The sequence below is a fragment of the Elephas maximus genome, chromosome 25 (genome assembly GCF_024166365.1).
Source record: "Elephas maximus indicus isolate mEleMax1 chromosome 25, mEleMax1 primary haplotype, whole genome shotgun sequence".
Taxonomy (NCBI): domain Eukaryota; kingdom Metazoa; phylum Chordata; class Mammalia; order Proboscidea; family Elephantidae; genus Elephas; species Elephas maximus.
The window spans coordinates 2705152-2712864 of record NC_064843.1 but is presented as its reverse complement, the minus strand read 5'-3'; positions in this window follow the sequence as shown (position 1 = coordinate 2712864).

The window sequence follows — 7713 nt, the reverse complement described above, 5'->3', positions numbered from 1 at the left end:
AGAAAATAGAATAGAACAGCATAGGTCAGGGTAGGTTAGTTTAGTGTAGGGTATGGTAGAGTAGCATGGGATGGAATAGGGAAAATAGAAAAAGAGAATAGGATACAACAGAATAGAATAGATTAGGATAGGGTACGGTGGGGTAGGGTTCTGTAGAATAGGATAGTGTAGAATGGAATAGAATGGTGTGGAATGGAGTCGAATGGAGTCGAATAGAGATGAATAGAGCAGAAAAGAGTGGAATAGAGCTGAATAGCGCCGAACAGAGCCCCATACGGCCAAATCCAGCCGAATCAAGCCAAATCGAGCCGAATCGAGTCGAATCAACCAGATTCGAGCTGAATGTAGCCGAATGGAGCTGAAACAAGCCAGATAGAGACAAAAAAATGAACCGGGCCAAACTGAGCCAAATCACAACTAATCTCATCCTATTGCATCCCATTTCATTGAGTCCCATGAAATCCAACCAAAACCCATCGAATCTCATGGAATCTCACCGAATAACATTGAACTGTGTCAAATAGAGCAGAATGGTATGGAATTGAATGGAATTCAATTAAATTGAATAGATTAGAGTAGTGTAGGTTAGGCTGGGATTCGGTAGGTTAGGGCAGAGTAGAATAGAATAGAGGAGAACACAAAGAGTAGAATGGAGTAGAGTTGAGCAGAGTAGAATAGTCAGAGTCGAGCAGTGCCGACTATAGATGAATAGATCCAATTCAAGCTGAATCGAGTCAAATGGAGAGGAAATGAGACAAATCGTAATGAATCAAATTGATTAAAATCGATAAGAGTAGGGTAGGGTAGAAGAGAATAGAATAGTGCAGAATGCAGTAGAATGGAGTCGAATCGTGTGGAACGGAGTCGAATGGAGCCAAATAGAGACGATTAAAGTAGAAAAGAGCTGAATAGAGCCAAAAAGGGCTGAATAAGGTTGAATCGAGCCTAACTATGCTGAATTGAGCCGAATCGACCCGATTCAAGTCCAATAGAGCTAAATGGAGCCGATTCAAGCCTAATCACATGGAATCGCGACGAAATGCATTGAAGTGAATTGAATAGATTAGAGTAGAGGGGGGTAGGGTAGGAGAGGTTTAGAAGAGAAGAGAAGAGAACACAACAGAAAGAATAGAATAGAATTAAGTAGAGTAGAAGAGAGTGAAATAGAGTTGAATAGAGGTGAATAGAGCCGAAAAGAGCCGAACAGAGCTGAATACACCCGAATCGACCAAATTCGAGGGGAATCAAGATGAAACATGTCGAATCGCTTTGAAATGTGTTGAATCGAATCAAATAGATTAGTGTAGGGCAGGTAAGGTTAGGGTAGGGTAGACTACGACAGAACTGAAAGAAAACAGTAGAGTAGAGAAAAGTAGGGTAGAGTAGACTAGAGACAAATAGAGTCGAATACTGCTGAACAGAGCCAAATAGAGCGGAAAAGAGCCGAGTAGAACCGACTTGAATCTAATGGAGGAAAAGGAGCTGAATCGAACCGATACGACCTAAATCAGGTCGAATCTCTTTCAAGTGTGTCACATAGAATCGAACAGATTACAGTAGGGTAAGGTAGGGTAGGGTAGGGTAGAATAGAATGCAGTAGAAAAGAACAGAAGAGAACTGAAAGAATAGAATAGGGTCGAGTAGTGTAGAGTATAGAAGAGTAGAGTAGAATAGAGTTCCATATTAACGAATAGAGCCAGAAAGAGCCGAAACGATAGAAATCAAGACGAATCGTGCCGAATCCCGCGGAATCGTGCCGTATCGCTTCGAATCCCGTCGGATTGCATTGAATCCCATCGATTGAAGTCAAATCCAATCCAATCGATTAGAATAGACTACTACTCTAAAAAACACATTTTTGTTTAGAGTCACATAAAGTACAAGACAATAGAATAGAGTATGATGGAGTAGAATGCTGTAGAATGGAGTCGAATGGAGTCGAAAAGAGATAATAGAGTTGAGTAGAGTCTAATAGAGGAGAATAGAGCTGAATAGAGCCTATTAGAGCCGAATAGAACTTACTAGAGCCAAATGGAGCCGATTAGAGCCGAATCGAACAGATTTGAACTGAATGGGGATGAGTGGAGTGGAATGGAGCCGATTTGAGCCGAATCGCATCGAAATGCGTGGAAACGACTCAAGTAGAACAGATTAGAGTAGGGTAGGATAGAATAGAGAAGAATAGAATTGAACACAGTAGAACAGAAGAGAAAGAATACAATAGAATGGGGTAGAAAAAAGTAGAGGAGAGTAGAGTAAACAGAGTCGAATAGAGTCAAATCGAGCCGAATGGAGACGAAACAAGACAAATCACGTCGAATCCCATCGAATCAATTACAGTAAATTAGAGTACAGTAGAGTAGAATAGTGTAGAATGGAGTAGAATGGGGTGCGATGAAATCGAATGCAGTCGAAGAGAGTAGAAAAGATCCAAATAGAGCTAAATAGTGCCGAAGAGGGCCGAATCGAGCGGAATTGAGCCAAATCAAGCCAAACTGAGCCGAATCCAGTGAATCGAGCCTAATGGAGCCGAATGAAGCTGAATCGACACTATTCGATCCAAATGGACAGGAATCTAAACGATATGACCCGAATTGGGTCAAAATTCATCATATGGAATTGAATAGATTAGAGTAGGGGAGGTTCGGGTATGGTAGGGTTGGGTAGAATAGAGTAGAGTAGAATAGAATAAAACAGAATAGAACAGAACAGAACAATACAGAAAGAATACAGAAAAGAGTAGACTAGAGTACAGTAGAGGGGAATAGAGTGAGAATAGAGCCAAATCGAGCCGAATCGCGTCGAAATGGGTCGAATCGTATCCAATCAAACGGATGAGAATAGATTAGAGTTGGGTAGCATAAGGTACGGTAGAATAGAGTAGAATAGAACAGGATAGAAACCATACTACAGAATACATCAGCTAAGAGTAGACTAGAGTACAAACGAGTAGACTAGAGTACAATAGAGTCGAATAGAGTCGAATAGAACTGAATAGTGCCGAATGCAGACAAGAGGAGAGGAACCGCGTTGAATGGATTAGAGTTAGAGTAGGGTAGGTAGAGCAGAATAGAGTAGTGTAGAATGGTGTGGAATGAATAGAATGGAGTGAAATCGAGATGAATAGAGTAGAAAAGAGTCAAATAGAGCAGAATAGGGCCAATAAGGCCGATTCGAGCAGAATCGAAGCGATTCAATCCAAAACGAGCCAAATGGAGCCTAATTGAGCCGAAGAGAGCCAAATCGATCCGAATCACGTTAACTTCGTAAAATCGAATCAAAACGTATAGATTAGAGAAGGGGAGGGGAGGGTAGAATAGACTAGAGTAGAATAGAAGAGATTAGAGCAGAATATAAAGAATGGAATAGATTGGAAAAGAGTAGAGTCGAATAGACCGAATAGAGACGGATAGAGCTGAATGGAGGTGAATACAGCTGAAAAGAGTCGTATAGTGCCGAAAAGCACCTAATTGAGCCGAATCAAGCAGAATCACACCGACTGTAGCTGAATAGAGTCGTAGCCCATCGAATCCCATCGAATCACATCACTTTGGGTCAAATCGGGTCGAATCGCGTCAAATTACGTCGAATGTCATCGAATCACGCCGAATCGCTTCGTATCACATCGATTAACTTCGAATTACATCGAATCTCATAGAATCCTGCTGAATCACGTCGAGTCGCATGGAATCTCTTCAAATGTCTTCGAATCCCATTGAATCCCTTCAGAGCTCGTCCAATTCCGTCGAATCCCATCAAATCACGTCGAACTGAATTGAATAGATTAAAGTAGGGTAGTTCTGGGTGGGGTGCAGTAGGGTAGGGTAGGGTAGAATAGAACAGAGTACAAGAGAATAGGAGAGAATGGTGTGGAATGGAATAGAATGGAGTTGAAAGGAGTCGAATAGAGACGGATAGAGATGAATAGAGTAGAAAACAGTGGAATAGAGCAGGATAGGGCCGAATAGGACCAAAGAAGGCCTAATCGAGCAGAATCGACACAATCTGAGCCAAATCGAGATGAATGGAGCGAAATCGAGCTGAATGGAGCCGATTCGAACCGAATTGAGCTGATTCAAGCCTAATCACTTCGAATCGCGTGGAAATGTGTCAAATAAAATCGAATCGAACAGATTAGAGAAGGGGAGGGGAGGGGAGCGGAGGGTAGAATAGAATAGAACAGTACTGAAGAGAAAGAATAGAATATAGTACAGTAGAGTAGAGCAAAGAAAAGTAGAGAAGAGTAGAGTAGAATTGAGTCGAATAGAGACAAATAGTGCAGCATATAGCTGAATAGAGCCAATTCGAGCCGAATCGAGCCAAATGGAAACAAAACAAGATGAATCGTGTCGAATTGCTTCGAACCGCGTCCAATCGAATCCGTTAGAATAGATTAGAGGAGGGTAGGGTAGGGTAGAAAAGAATAGAGTAGAATAGTGTAGAAAGGAGTAGAATGGAGCCAAATGGGGTTGACTAGAGACAGAGTAGAAAACAGTCGAATCGAGCTGAGTAGGGCCGAATAAGGCTGCACTGAGTTAAATCGAGTTGAAACGAGCAGAATGAAGCTGAATGGAGCTGATGGTGCCGAATGGAGCCGATTCAAGCACGATCGCGTCCAATTGCATCGAAATGCTTCGAATCGAATCAAATCGAATAGATTAGAAGAGAATAGGGTACGGTACGGTATTTTAGGATGGGGTAGATGAAGGTAGACTATGGTACAGTAGACAAGAAAAGGCTAGAGTAGTAGCTTAGACTAATAAGCTGGACTAGTGAGCTAGACTAGGGGCGTAGATCAGTAGCCTAGACAACTAGCCTTGGACAGTACCCTTGCCTTGACAAGTACCCTGAGTTTGTTCCCTAAACTAGTACCCTTGCCTTAACTAGTAGCCTTATCTAGTAGCCTTACCTTAACTAGTACCCTGGCCTTAACTAGTACCCCTAACTAGTAGCCTTGCCTTAAGTAGTGGTCTTAAATACGACCCTTGTCTCAAACAGTACCCTCAACAAGTACCAGTGCCTTAACAAGTACCCTTAACTATTACCCTGGCATTAACTAGTACCATTAACTAATAAACCTTAGCTTAACTAGTACCCTTAACGAGTACCCTGGCATGAACTAGTAGCCTGAAATAGTACCCTTGCCCTAACTAGTACCCTTAATTGCTACCCTTATTGAGTACTCCTAAGTAGTAGGGTACGGTACTTTCGGGTACCGTAGGGTAGGGTAGCATACGGTGGAACATAGAAAATAGAATAGAACAGCATAGGTCAGGGTAGGTTAGTTTAGTGTAGGGTATGGTAGAGTAGCATGGGATGGAATAGGGAAAATAGAAAAAGAGAATAGGATACAACAGAATAGAATAGATTAGGATAGGGTACGGTGGGGTAGGGTTCTGTAGAATAGGATAGTGTAGAATGGAATAGAATGGTGTGGAATGGAGTCGAATGGAGTCGAATAGAGATGAATAGAGCAGAAAAGAGTGGAATAGAGCTGAATAGCGCCGAACAGAGCCCCATACGGCCAAATCCAGCCGAATCAAGCCAAATCGAGCCGAATCGAGTCGAATCAACCAGATTCGAGCTGAATGTAGCCGAATGGAGCTGAAACAAGCCAGATAGAGACAAAAAAATGAACCGGGCCAAACTGAGCCAAATCACAACTAATCTCATCCTATTGCATCCCATTTCATTGAGTCCCATGAAATCCAACCAAAACCCATCGAATCTCATGGAATCTCACCGAATAACATTGAACTGTGTCAAATAGAGCAGAATGGTATGGAATTGAATGGAATTCAATTAAATTGAATAGATTAGAGTAGTGTAGGTTAGGCTGGGATTCGGTAGGTTAGGGCAGAGTAGAATAGAATAGAGGAGAACACAAAGAGTAGAATGGAGTAGAGTTGAGCAGAGTAGAATAGTCAGAGTCGAGCAGTGCCGACTATAGATGAATAGATCCAATTCAAGCTGAATCGAGTCAAATGGAGAGGAAATGAGACAAATCGTAATGAATCAAATTGATTAAAATCGATAAGAGTAGGGTAGGGTAGAAGAGAATAGAATAGTGCAGAATGCAGTAGAATGGAGTCGAATCGTGTGGAACGGAGTCGAATGGAGCCAAATAGAGACGATTAAAGTAGAAAAGAGCTGAATAGAGCCAAAAAGGGCTGAATAAGGTTGAATCGAGCCTAACTATGCTGAATTGAGCCGAATCGACCCGATTCAAGTCCAATAGAGCTAAATGGAGCCGATTCAAGCCTAATCACATGGAATCGCGACGAAATGCATTGAAGTGAATTGAATAGATTAGAGTAGAGGGGGGTAGGGTAGGAGAGGTTTAGAAGAGAAGAGAAGAGAACACAACAGAAAGAATAGAATAGAATTAAGTAGAGTAGAAGAGAGTGAAATAGAGTTGAATAGAGGTGAATAGAGCCGAAAAGAGCCGAACAGAGCTGAATACACCCGAATCGACCAAATTCGAGGGGAATCAAGATGAAACATGTCGAATCGCTTTGAAATGTGTTGAATCGAATCAAATAGATTAGTGTAGGGCAGGTAAGGTTAGGGTAGGGTAGACTACGACAGAACTGAAAGAAAACAGTAGAGTAGAGAAAAGTAGGGTAGAGTAGACTAGAGACAAATAGAGTCGAATACTGCTGAACAGAGCCAAATAGAGCGGAAAAGAGCCGAGTAGAACCGACTTGAATCTAATGGAGGAAAAGGAGCTGAATCGAACCGATACGACCTAAATCAGGTCGAATCTCTTTCAAGTGTGTCACATAGAATCGAACAGATTACAGTAGGGTAAGGTAGGGTAGGGTAGGGTAGAATAGAATGCAGTAGAAAAGAACAGAAGAGAACTGAAAGAATAGAATAGGGTCGAGTAGTGTAGAGTATAGAAGAGTAGAGTAGAATAGAGTTCCATATTAACGAATAGAGCCAGAAAGAGCCGAAACGATAGAAATCAAGACGAATCGTGCCGAATCCCGCGGAATCGTGCCGTATCGCTTCGAATCCCGTCGGATTGCATTGAATCCCATCGATTGAAGTCAAATCCAATCCAATCGATTAGAATAGACTACTACTCTAAAAAACACATTTTTGTTTAGAGTCACATAAAGTACAAGACAATAGAATAGAGTATGATGGAGTAGAATGCTGTAGAATGGAGTCGAATGGAGTCGAAAAGAGATAATAGAGTTGAGTAGAGTCTAATAGAGGAGAATAGAGCTGAATAGAGCCTATTAGAGCCGAATAGAACTTACTAGAGCCAAATGGAGCCGATTAGAGCCGAATCGAACAGATTTGAACTGAATGGGGATGAGTGGAGTGGAATGGAGCCGATTTGAGCCGAATCGCATCGAAATGCGTGGAAACGACTCAAGTAGAACAGATTAGAGTAGGGTAGGATAGAATAGAGAAGAATAGAATTGAACACAGTAGAACAGAAGAGAAAGAATACAATAGAATGGGGTAGAAAAAAGTAGAGGAGAGTAGAGTAAACAGAGTCGAATAGAGTCAAATCGAGCCGAATGGAGACGAAACAAGACAAATCACGTCGAATCCCATCGAATCAATTACAGTAAATTAGAGTACAGTAGAGTAGAATAGTGTAGAATGGAGTAGAATGGGGTGCGATGAAATCGAATGCAGTCGAAGAGAGTAGAAAAGATCCAAATAGAGCTAAATAGTGCCGAAGAGGGCCGAATC